Source organism: Lactuca serriola, chromosome 3 (assembly GCF_051521515.1).
Source record: "Lactuca serriola cultivar US96UC23 chromosome 3, Lser_US96UC23_V15, whole genome shotgun sequence".
Taxonomy (NCBI): Eukaryota; Viridiplantae; Streptophyta; class Magnoliopsida; order Asterales; family Asteraceae; genus Lactuca; species Lactuca serriola.
In genome coordinates this window covers 191559603-191572461 of record NC_136410.1, presented here as the reverse complement: position 1 = coordinate 191572461, position 12859 = coordinate 191559603, and positions in this window count along the sequence as shown.

Sequence of the window (12859 nt, the reverse complement as noted above, 5' to 3'; positions counted from 1 at the left end):
CAAAAGTATGCATATGTGGTTTAACTTTTGGTGAAATTATTTTAATGTTTTGATATTCTTAATTTCTGTTGAAATAATACTTGAATTTTGTTATTATTTAGTGATATTATTTTATTTACTTCATCCCTTTTATGCAATTGTTATGCGGTACTTTGATGTTGATGTTGATGTTGATGTTTGTGTTTGTTTTGTCATGTTGTACATTTAAATGTTCTTATTAATGAGTTAAAGAATGTCTTCTGAGAAATCAAATATTTTTATTTTACTTATTTATTTATTTATTTTCCTATTTAATAAATCAAGACAAATCTCAAAATTAAGAATGAAGATTATGAACGGAAATTAATGGATTTTATATATCATGATTTTATTAATTTGAATAGGAAAATAAATATAAATAAATTGTACAAATATGTTTATTTTTAGGAAAATGACTCTTGAGGGTAACTAACTGTTGAGTTTGTTTTGATTTGGTCCTTTTTTTTGTACCTAATATATAATTCAACATTTTGTTTGCGTTCACCATAACCTTTTTGTCTGGTTATCACTAGCGATAGCCGGTCAAAAGGTTATGGTGAAAACAAACAACAAGTTCGATGGTATATTGGGTACAAAAAAAGGAAAGTGACTAAATGAGAACAAACTCAATAGTTGGTTGCCCTCCTAAGTCATTTTCCTCAAAAAGTTCAATAAAATTAAAGCTGCAAAAGTATCAAAGGCTTCAACCTTCTTAGGCCATAATGTATATGAAGAGCGTTTCAGAGGGGTAACTTAGTCAAAACATGGTCTATACTATGCTTACGGTGGTTAGCTGTCAACAACTCTCTGCAAAAGGATATGACTGTGTATGAGATGTATATTTATCAGCATAAACGTTTACCTCAAGGTATATTATGATGATGTGTCTGCAAAAGCTGCATGATCTTGTATATATTGATGTTGTATCTTATCCCATTAATTCGATCTTGAAGTCAAGTAAACTCAAAAATCAAAGCACCTGTGATTCTAATCATTTGTAGACTTGTCCAGAATCCATGATACGATAAATCATTTAATTGGAAATGTAAATGTAGTCATGAAATACACCTACTCAATCAAGATTGCTCTAATAAATATTCAAGTGCATTACAAAGTTGTACATGTATGAATAATGTTCTTTCGTTGGTTATGTTTTGAAGAGAAGCAAGAATGAATCTCATAAAGTAATTATTATAAGTAGGAGATGACGTGAGATTTTCTGTAAATGAGTAAATGAAAAATGACTCAGGTGGGTAACCAACTGTTGAGTTTGTTCTCATTTGGTTTATTTCCTTTATTTTGTACCCAATATACCATCGAATTTGTTTGTTTCATCATAACCATTTGACTGATTATCATAGGTGATAACCGGTCAAAAATGTTATGGTGAACACAACCAACAAGTTCGATGGTATAATGAGTACAAAAAAAGGAAATAGACTAAATGAGAACAAACTCAATAGTTAGTTACCTTTCAGAGTCATTTTCCCTTTATTTTTTTTAAATTTTATTATAATAGAATAAAAATACAAAGGAAACAAAACTAAAAGTTATAAGGTTAAATCATTTGAAAAATATTAAGATAATCTGGGTATGTTTTGTTAGAGTGAGTGCAAACTCATCTTACAAATGAAAATGAAATACCACATAAATGAAATACCACATAAATCAATATCTTGAAAATGAAATACCACATAAATTAATCTCTTGAACAGTTGAAAGCTTTGTAAATGATACTTTTTTATTATATATATATATATATATATATATATATATATATATATATATATATATATTTTCAAATGTGGATTGATATCTATTGTGCGGACGTGTGAACAACGCTATTCTGTGAGAATGACAAAGAAAATATGTTGTTTGATAATGTGAATACGTTCAATCTTACATAACTATCGTCATTATCACTAATTAAATTGTTTATAAGGTTATTATAGACATTTTATTATTATTCTCATTCCGTCATAATGTTGTGAGAATGTTTGTCACAACTAGAAATTTTGATGCTTTGTAACTACAACAATTATATCAATTATGAACCAACAATATGAAAGCATGTATGATGCTTATTCAATAACAACAAAACTTCATCAAACACTTCATTCAAGCACTACAAATAGTTAATAAAGAATTGGAAACACTTGAAATCCCGGTTTAAGTCCATTTTGGACTAGGATTCTGTTGGAATAGTGTCTAAGGCTGCAACTATATTAGGCAAGTATTTGATCCGGTTGTGCATGGTCCTTTTGGGTTGCCTTCACCATAGCAACTTGATAGGATGATTTTATAAGAGAGAGTAAATATTATTAATATATGATGGGAATAATATAATGAATAATATATTTGTTATTTGATTAATATAAGTCATAGAATTAATTAGAATTAATTTGGTGACTTAAAGAGATTAATTAAATAAAGGGGTATAAACTGTCAATTGTTTGATAGTTAAGCTTTAGACTGTAAATCCATTTGGATATGCTTTGGACGAATTCTAAGAGTGTTAGGATAGCCAAAATCGTCCAAAGGCTTATCTATGGAATGGATTTGGATAGCCTTAAGAGAAGATTATCCAATTAGGGTTTAGGTTGTAACCCTTAAGGAGTCTACAAGTATAAATAGACCCCATGGCATAGGGAATTCGTGATCTAACCTAAAGTAAGGAACCTCTAGTCGAAATTCCTCCCCTCTCCTCTCTCCTAAATCATTCTTATTGCTTTGGTGTTTGTAAGCCATTAGAGGAGTGACATTTGTGACTCTAGAAGCTCCAAGACCTCAAGATCAATAAGGAACTCAAAGGTATGATTCTAGATCTGTTTCAATGTTGTTATTTAACCTAATTAGTCATTAGAAGACTTGGATTCAAAGCATGTTTATTAGAAAGCCTAGATCCAAGCATTAGGGTTTTGCATGCGCACATAGGAAAGTTCTTATGGCTAAAACCCATCAGATTCCCTTATTGGGCCTAATGGACCAATAAGCTTCCAATTTGACTATCTTGAACTTAGAACTCTTAAATGGGCCCAAATTGGACACATATACATGAAACTTAATGTTTTGGGCCTTATTGGGTCACAACCAATTTAAATTAGTCCTAATGGGTCATAAAAATCATGCTTTGATTTAATTGGGCCAAAAATCATCTAAGTAAAGCACAAGATGGGCCTAAGGGCAAAAAGCCCAATTTTCTTCCTCTTCTCCTCTCCTTTCTTGGCCCAACAACCCAAGAGAGAAAGGGTTGACTTTAGCATTGCCACCTCACATTTACCCCTTGGATCTCCATGCATTCATCTCATATATCTATGCAAACATCCCATCAAGATCTCTCTCTTCTTCTCTCTTTTTTTCTCTCGGCCGAAACAACACAAACACACACGCATTTCACTCAAACTCTCTCAAAGAAACTCCCTTCATCCTTCATCAAATTCTCGAAATGTAGGAGGCTTTTCAAGGAAATCAAACCACAAAATTCATCATCTAAGGTATGTTGATGTTTAATCCATGATCTAGCTACTTCATTTCATCAAAAAAATCTCTTCTAAATCTAATCAAACTCGTGGACATAGTGCTCCTCTTCTCTTCGTTCGCTAAGGCTTACGAGTAATCAAAGTAGACGGAATTAGGACGTTATTCAACAGTAATCAAGGCGGAGTAATCAATAGTCATTCCATATGACGGTACAAAAGTCAGTAATCACGTATATCTTTCGACATCGAAAAACATCGGGTTTTCTGGGGAAATCAATATTATTCGTTCGGAAATTCCCTAACTATAATACAAAACACCCTTCATATATATATGGTTTGAAATCATTCATGCATCAACTTATGGATCTTCACACTTTGATAAACTAATGTCTTTTCAGAAAATATCGGATTTTCTGGGTTTTACAAACTATACAAATCATTTTATTCACAACCTTGCATATGAACTCACCAACATTTCATATGTTGACGTTTTCCAAAATAACTTGTATTCTCAGGTAACAGATAAGCGGAAGGGTAATACCAAGTATGTTAGGATGTTTTGCTTATTAAACTATCAAACAATTTATGTATGGATTTGTAATGTTAAAACAATGTACTTGATGTGAACAATTCCAGTTGTAATATATTGATGCATGATGATGTTAATGTTATGATTAATGTATATTCATTGTGATGATATTCAATTTAAGTCACGCGAGCCCTCGGACGTTTCCGCTGTCTGGTTCGGGGGTGTGACAATGTTTATTGATTCGTATTCTGTAAGAATGAGAATAAGTGAAAAACGATCCGTGAGAACAAAAATGAATACAAATTAGTAAGAATGCGTTAAAATGACAATAGTTGTGTGAGGTTCAACTTATTCACATTGCTAGACAACTTAATATCTTACTAATTCTCATAAAATAGCATTGTCCACACGTTCATACAATAATTGTCCATCCACATTATAACCTAGCTCTCTCTCTCTCTCTCTGTCTCTCTCTCTCTCTCTCTCTCTCTCTCTATATATATATATATATATGCTTAGGTTATTGTATTCAAAGTAATTATTGTGTTATTGTTTGCATAAATATGGGCCAATCATTTTACTTATTTTAAAAAGATGATTAATACATATTATTGAATTAAAAATAATCGAAAAATACCGTCTAATTTAACTAGAAGGGTATTTTAGTCTATATATATATATATATATATATATATATATATATATATATATAGAGAGAGAGAGAGAGAGAGAGAGAGAGAGAGAGTTCAACCAACTACAAATTGACAACTCATACAAACATTATATAAATAAGCAAATTGAAAAAACTCTCCTGAGAGAGAATTCAACCAACTATAAATTGACAACTCATACAAACAATATATAAATAAGCAAATTGAAAAAACTCTCCTAGTGTGGAGATATAATGAGTTTATTCATTTTAGTTTTTTTAATGAAAAAACTCCACTAAGCAATCTTATTGTCGGTGCTCTAAGGGGATCTAGCACCCACACGAATTTAAAACACGTTTTTGAAGTATAAACACACTCTTATAAGGAATGCTTCGTTTTCCTTCAAATTGATTGTATTGTTTTTGCCCAAGCACGTCTAACTATGGAGTTCTGACTTGCTTTTGCCCAAGCACGTTTAACTATGGAGTTTAGATGACGCTTTAATAACTTTAAAGCGCGTCTTTGAAGGAGATGTATCCATACCCTTATAAGGAATGTTTTGTTTCGCCTTCCTTAGCTGCTCATATTATGTGGTTATGGTGCAGGATAATATAACACTATGGCGATTATACTTTTACGTTAAAGCGGTTGAAAACGCTCGAAAGCTTTGTTAGGAGTCACAGACGGTCTTATAGCCTTCACGATTAAAAAGATTTTGTTGTAACGATCTAACGTTTCTTATGTTAAGGATGTTTGGGTCAAAGTAAGTCAGAGGTGTATATATACATATCTTTGGGAAAAGTTGTACATACAACAATCGATCGATCATCCGAATGTTATGTTTAAGTGGAAGACAAGATTTGTCGTTTTTTTTGTTCCATAAATAACCACTTTATAGTTATACTATCTTTTGGGGGTTATGAATTTTGGTTACAAAGTTTTATGTTAAAGTCGCTTGGATGTTGATTTTTAATTGTTACAAGTAAATCCATAATGTGGACCTGTTGACTGAGATTTTTTTTTTACTGGAAAGCATTTTGAGTAGGTAACAAATAATAGGGTTAAGGGGGGTGTTTGAGAGTGCTTTTCAATCAACTTATTGACTTTTTGGAAAAGCTAGAATTTCTTTGGCTTTTTGAAAAAGTCAAGAATTCCTGGTTTTTTGAAAAAGTCATTTTTTGCCTAAAATGTTAGTGTTTGCCAAACATTTTTTTAACTTATTGACTTTTCAAAAAATCAATAATTTAATAAGTCATTTTGAAGAGCACTTTCACACACCCATAAATGTGCAAAAATAGTAATGTACCTTTTTAACTTTTTTACTGTGACATTGTATTTTTCATTTATTCTTATTATAATATTCATTATGAGAAATTAAATATTTCTTACATATTTTTCTTATTTATCTTCCTGCTCATTTGATCACAAGTGCCAAAATCGAAAGTGGGATTAAGAGAATCTATAGTAACCACATGTCATAATCTTATATGTGTATGAGGATCCTTATGAAGAAAATGTAGGAGAATATTTAATTTTTCATTCCGATATGAAAAATCTATCTACTAATGTTATCCAAAGGCCAAATTGAAAGAAAGTCACTATATTATCTCAAAATTTCGATTTTTACACCGAGTTATTTTTTTTCTTAATTATGTCACTATATTTACAATTTTGTTGCAGTATCAACAAAATGACCGATTCTTCTTGTTTTCGTAGTAACTATTTTTCCTGAATAGTAATAAAGTCATTAAGTTTATCAAAATTTTGATTTTGGTATCGAGTTTCAAATTGCAAAAAAGTCACTATATTACTATAAAATTTCGATTTTGACATCAATATTTTTTTCTCATTTATGGCATTATATTTACAAGTTTGTTGTGATGTCAACCAATTGATTGATTTTGGAGATGTTATTGTGGTTTAAAAGTTCGATTTAGAAGCTCTATTTGTACAAAAAATTAATGAGGTCGATCCAATGGGTTAAACTCACTTACAAGTCAACGAAAAGGTCTGACCTGTCCTTCAGGAGGCAGGAAGCTAGTGTGACCTTGTCCCCCTCGGGATAGCGACGGGTACAGAAGGCGTTGGCAACATCGGCCAACCACTTGCTGCTCTCAATGGGGTCCCTTGCTCCATGATAGTATGGCGCTCCACATGCTCGAAACTCCATGAAGGTTAGAGTGCGTGTCCCGATCAAAGCCACAATCTCAGCACGAAAGGCGCTCAATTTCTCATCAAGAATCTCTATAATACCCTCCTTGACCATGCCAAAGATCACATGAGTTAGTTAAAGCATACAATGGGTAATCTCAGACGAGATGAACTCCCTCGTCTGGTCATCAAGCTACCCGTCACCAGATCCTGAGCCTGTACCCTCCCAACATCGAAACTGCTCCCTGGCTTGCCTCGTAATACCACCATACTGAAAATAGACCATAAAACTATCAGAAAAGCATCAATGCGCATATCGGGGAAATCACAACTACATAAGCTTCCTGGCTTCATTACAACCCTTCTTGAATCGAGTACGAATCCTCCACTTCCAGTAGTACGAGCCCCACCCACACTCAGATAACGGTGAGATACCAACCCTCCCTACACTCGAATAACGGGCCCCGCCCACACTCATATAATGGTCCCTGTCCAATAAACATACATATACAGGTACATACAAGTATCACACAGACAATAAGTATAATAACATAACCAAATGAGGGTCGGCCTTGGTGCCTTAGACCCGTTGAACCCGGTGAGGTAAACTTACTTTGAATACAGAGTGACAGCTGAACAGATCCCGACTCCGAATATCGACTCTACTCAACCCCAAAACATAAACAATTTCCTTAATTACAATTAAAAATGCCCAAAATCCCTTATATGTGAAGCTTGGTCATAGACTAAAGTCAAAGTCAAAGTCAACAAGCTGAGTTAACCCAACACGCCGAGTTATCCTTAAACTTGCTGTGTTTCTCCATTAGTCTGCAAATTCGGGAAGAAACAAATCCAACTCACCGAGTTTACCAATAAACTCGTCGAGTTCGCCAGAAACCCAACCTCTTTATTCAATAAGCCGACACGATTGAAACTATGAGTTTCACAACTCAGATCTCAACTGGAATGGCTTAAAATGGGGAGGACTTAATGGGTTCAAAACCCAAACCCTTGGATTTAAAGGGTGAGGACTTAATCATTAAGAACTAAATCACTAAAGGTATAGCCCCAAACTGCAGATATGGCCCTTAAAGCTGAATGGCCATGTAAAGTTTCCAACTTTACACTCATGCATGACTAGGAGAGCCTCAAATGCTCAAAAGAAGCCAAAAGAAGTACTTAATGAATGCATGAAGCCCTTAAGACCATAAAGTTGGCACCTGTATGCTAAAAGAGCTCATGAAGATCACAGATCTGAAAGAATAAACACTTGGGACGCTTTACTTCCCCCAAAACCACCCAACCATGGCTTAAAGCATACAAATCTAACCCAAGAAGAGATCTAAGCAATTATTAAGCAAGGTTAGAACTTGATACCTCAAAAACTTGGCAAATGAGCTAGCGATTCTGGATCCAAGACTCCTTCAAGCCAAGTAACTCCCAATTCCTTAGCTCCTTCAACAAGCACCAAAAATGAATACTCAAGGTTCTCTTCAAGCTCACACGCTTAACAATGGAAGGGAAAACTCGATTTTAGGGTTTCCGGACAGAAGGGGACTGGTAAGGAGGCCAACCAAGGGACTTAAGTCTTTAAATAATGTGCAACACCCTAAAAATTAGGGTTTCCTTCCCAGCTGCCAACTCGTCGAGTTGAGATACCCCGAATCATCGAGTTGACTCATTAAACTTCGCGGCCAAAAATAACTCGACACGCCGAGTAGAGGCTTACAACCCGCCGAGTCTTCCAAGAAAAATATAAATAATTGGAAAAATAAATTCATACCAGAACCCAGGCGTTACACTAAGTGACCAAAAGGAGCTGGAGTCCTGAAAACTCCAAGCTCACCTCCAAAACGGGACTAAAGGCGCACAAGATGGACATTAAGGTGTTGTTTGGTAGAATCTGAATTTTTAAGATCTAAATTTTTAAGATGTCTGAATTTCTAAGAGAGTCTGAAATTTTAAGATCTGAATGGTTAACATGCTGTTTGGTTGAGACCTTTGAATTTCTGTGCTGAATTATAAAAATGACCATTTTACCTTTCTGTTTTTTTTTTTTTTGAATTCAAGTTTGTTTATAAAATAACATAATCAAGTTTTTTAAAATAATTATATAAAAATATAAACATCATATAAAATCTAAAATTAGCATAAATTAAAATTAAACACAAACCTAAATCAAACATAAATATTTTTAAATCCAAAAAATCTTACTAAAGTCCAAATGAAATCCCACAAATTTAATTTGACCCCAATTGATTTGCAATCTGGTCACGGAAATTAGCTATTTATTCGTAATCCCGTCCATTGACCGTAACTTCATGTAAACAAGGTTGTAGAAACATTTGCTCTACACCTTCAACCTTCCAACTAATCATATCATTCTTTTCTCCCATGTCTGTGATCAATTCAACAAACAAATGCATGTTTTAGCAACAATTTAAGCAATGCAAAGGTACATTTTAAACAACCATTTTAATCAATATAAAGGCACATTTTCAGCAAAAATTTCAACAAAAAATGCACAATTCAGCAAAACAAATGCATATTTCATGATAACATCAAGCATATATTTGATTTCAACATCAATATTTTAGCACAACATCAACAACAAATCTGATTTCAGCGAACCAAAACATAAAAACCAACCAAAACATAAAACAATCTGATTTGAACATAAAAATTGACCAAATCAAACCCCATCTGAAAAAAACGACCAAAACAGCCTTAACATGTTAAGTTCGATTTTCAGATGAAGAAGAAAAGAAAAATCGTTCGAGGAGGCGGTAACTTCATTCGAGGAGGCGGCATCGGTGTTGGGGTGCTGCGGTGTCATTGCAGGTGGCGTCCTTGGAGACCGTGGGGAAGGGAAGAACCTCGCACATGGACTGGAGAGGAAGAGCCCGTTTGGTGAAGGTGTTCGTCGATTGGTTAGGGCACAATAGGAAAACACATGTTTTTTTAAAATTCAAACTTGGTTTAATATCTAAAAATTTAAGAGGCATTTAGAACTTTAAGAGGTAAAAAATAAGATGCAAACAAACAATCAGAATCTGAATTTTTAAGACATGCCTCTTAATTTTGCAATTAAGAGGTAAACAAATTGGGCCTAAGCGAGATCTAACAAATGACAAGGATAGTTTGAAGCTTTATACTCACAAAACTCCAGGAGATGCACAAACTTTCTAGATCTAAAGTTGCTCTTCTCCTCCAAGCACCCAAAAGAAACCTCGATCTTCGAGCTTTAAGCATAGAACATGGAAAAATAAGCTTCAAAGGTGAAGATAGGCTCAAATCAAGTTAGAGGAGGCTAGTGTTTCGTGGGGTCTCTTTAGGGAGTGATGGAGGTTGACAATGAGCTAACCCAGGGGTTAGTGGTGCTTAAATAGCTTCCAAAACCCTAAAAGCCTTTCAACCCATGGGCCGAGAGCGTCGTGCCCCATTGCGAATAAATTTAATTTTCAGATTTCAGGTTTTAGCCAATTGATCTAATTCAAAACCCAATTAAATTATGTATCAGAAAATGGATGTGAATGTCACCTAAAAGGGTGAGCACGTCCTTTTCACTGACTTTTAAGTGAGTTTGGACCACTAGATCGACCAAAAAAGATATGTGAAGTTGGGTTCGATGGAAACCCTATATTTGAAACTCAATCCTACCACATAAGATCTTACGTGGCTTCCACATCACAGTATGGTCATTTCATTTATTTGGTAAGCTGCTAGATTGATGGTAACCCGTCAACTGGGTTAGAAGCGATTTTGTAGGGATCTTCATTTATAGAAGTCTTCATTTATTTGTTGTACAAATAAATCAACCTTATAGGGGCATTCATTTATTTGTTGTACAAATCGACCTTATAAGGCTCTTAGATCGACCTTGTAGTTGTCTTTATTTACTTGTTGTATAAATCGAGTTTCTAAATTACAATACCATTTCCTGAAAGGGTGACTATGCACTTTTCGTGAACCAATAGATCGACTTTCATTAGTTTGTTGTACAAATCGAGCTTCTAAACCATAATAACATTTCATGGATCGGTAAAATCGAAATTTTATAGTAATATATCGACTTTCTTGCAAATTGAAACTCGATGTTAAAATCGAAATTAGGTAAAGATAGTGACTTTATTGCAATTTGGGAAAAGTGGTTACCGGGAGAACAGAAAAAACAATCATTTGGTTGATATTGCAACAAAATTATAAATATTGTGACATAATTGAGAAAAAAATAACTCAGTGTCATAATTGAAATTTTGTGGTAATATAATAACTTTCTTGCAATTTTCCCTTATCCAAATGTATAACATTCTTCAATTCTATAATTAAACGGATTTTTTTTGAAGTATGTCTTAACAAGATTATATATATATATATATATATATATATATATATATATATATATATATATATATATATATATGTTCATATTTTTTAAAAATACAATGTTTTAATAAAAAAAGTGCTTATAGTGTAATGTTGTAGTTGAAAAGAAAATGTAAGAAGTTATAGTACATAGGTGAATTAAAGTTATGTACAACGACCTTTGACAATAAATAAAAAACAAGCATAATGTTTTCATTTAAATTTCTATTAGGTTGCACGAAATGGGGTTATTTTTTGAGTAAATTACACGAATGGTCCCTATGTTTGGAGTAATTTGTACGTTTGGTCCTTAACTTATTTTTTAACTCGGAAGTTCTCTACAGTTTGTTTTTGTTGCGTGTTTGGTCACTGTCTTACTTAAGGTAAGGTAAGATAATGTGAGGTGGAAGTGGGGTTGGGGGTGTGTTTATTTAAATAAATTAAAAAAACCAAGGACAAAATAGTCTTTTCATGTAAGAAAGAGACAAAACATGCAACAAAAACAAACAGTACAAACCTTCCTAGATAAAGAGTAAAATACACAAATCGTCCATGGGACAAGTGCCAAATTGCACGTTCAGTCCCTATTTTTAAAAATTAACTCGGACCGTCCCTCAGGCATTTGAATACTACCCGCCCAGTACCTGTTGTCGTTAAACGTTAGATTTCTCCGTTTGGGTGCCCCACGTGCCCTGCACGCAGGGGTATTTTTGTCATTTCATGTCTCGTGCCCCTAATAGAGTCGTTGCCCCTCCCCTGCTTTCATTTATGTTCGTTACCCTTCTTCCCTATTACTTCTTCCCCCTTTCGTTCTTCGATTTCCCTTCTCCAACCAACAAAAATGGCAATTAGATGCAATTGTGGAGCTGAAGCTGTGATTCATACCTCATGGAGCAAGAACAACCCTGGAAAATGTTACTATGCTTGTTCTGACCCGGTTAATTTCGATTTCTTGATATATCTAACCTAATCTCCTAATTTCTCCTATTTTCTATAAATTTTAGCAGTGCTAAATTTTTCTACATGGTATTTTGTAGGCTCGTGGTTGCAAGTTCATTGGTTGGGTGGTGGAGGATCAGAAATGTGCTTGTATGAACATAAGGATGAAGCTTGAACAACAAAATTTGAAACTGAAGTTGTATCTAGCTATTAGCTGGTTTCTGTTTGTGTCAATTCTAGTGTACAATGTATAGGATAAGTTGTTAGACCAAAGTTGGATGTATCAGTTTAAATGTTAATGAAAATTGGGTGTTTTTTTGGATGTATCAGTTTAAATGTTAATGAAAAGTGAGTGTTTTTTGGTAATTGCCAAACATGTATTCAAACCAAAGTTGGATGTATCAGTTTGCATGTATTTAGACCAAAGTTGGTAACTGCCAAACATATATTCAGACCAAAGTATTCTTACTAAAACAACAATTTATGTCATATCATTAAGTCATCAAACCATTAAAACATGCATCCATACATTAACAACCTAATTAATCATGAAGTTATTCAAACCGTTACAAACATTAAGTCATCAAACCATTACAACTATCAAAGTTAAAGAAGTAGCACAACATTAGTTCAAACTGAAATTATAGACCCAAAATACATGACATAACATTGTTTCAAGGACATCAAAAGCATTTGCATTCAAAAGACAAGAAAGTAATACACAAACA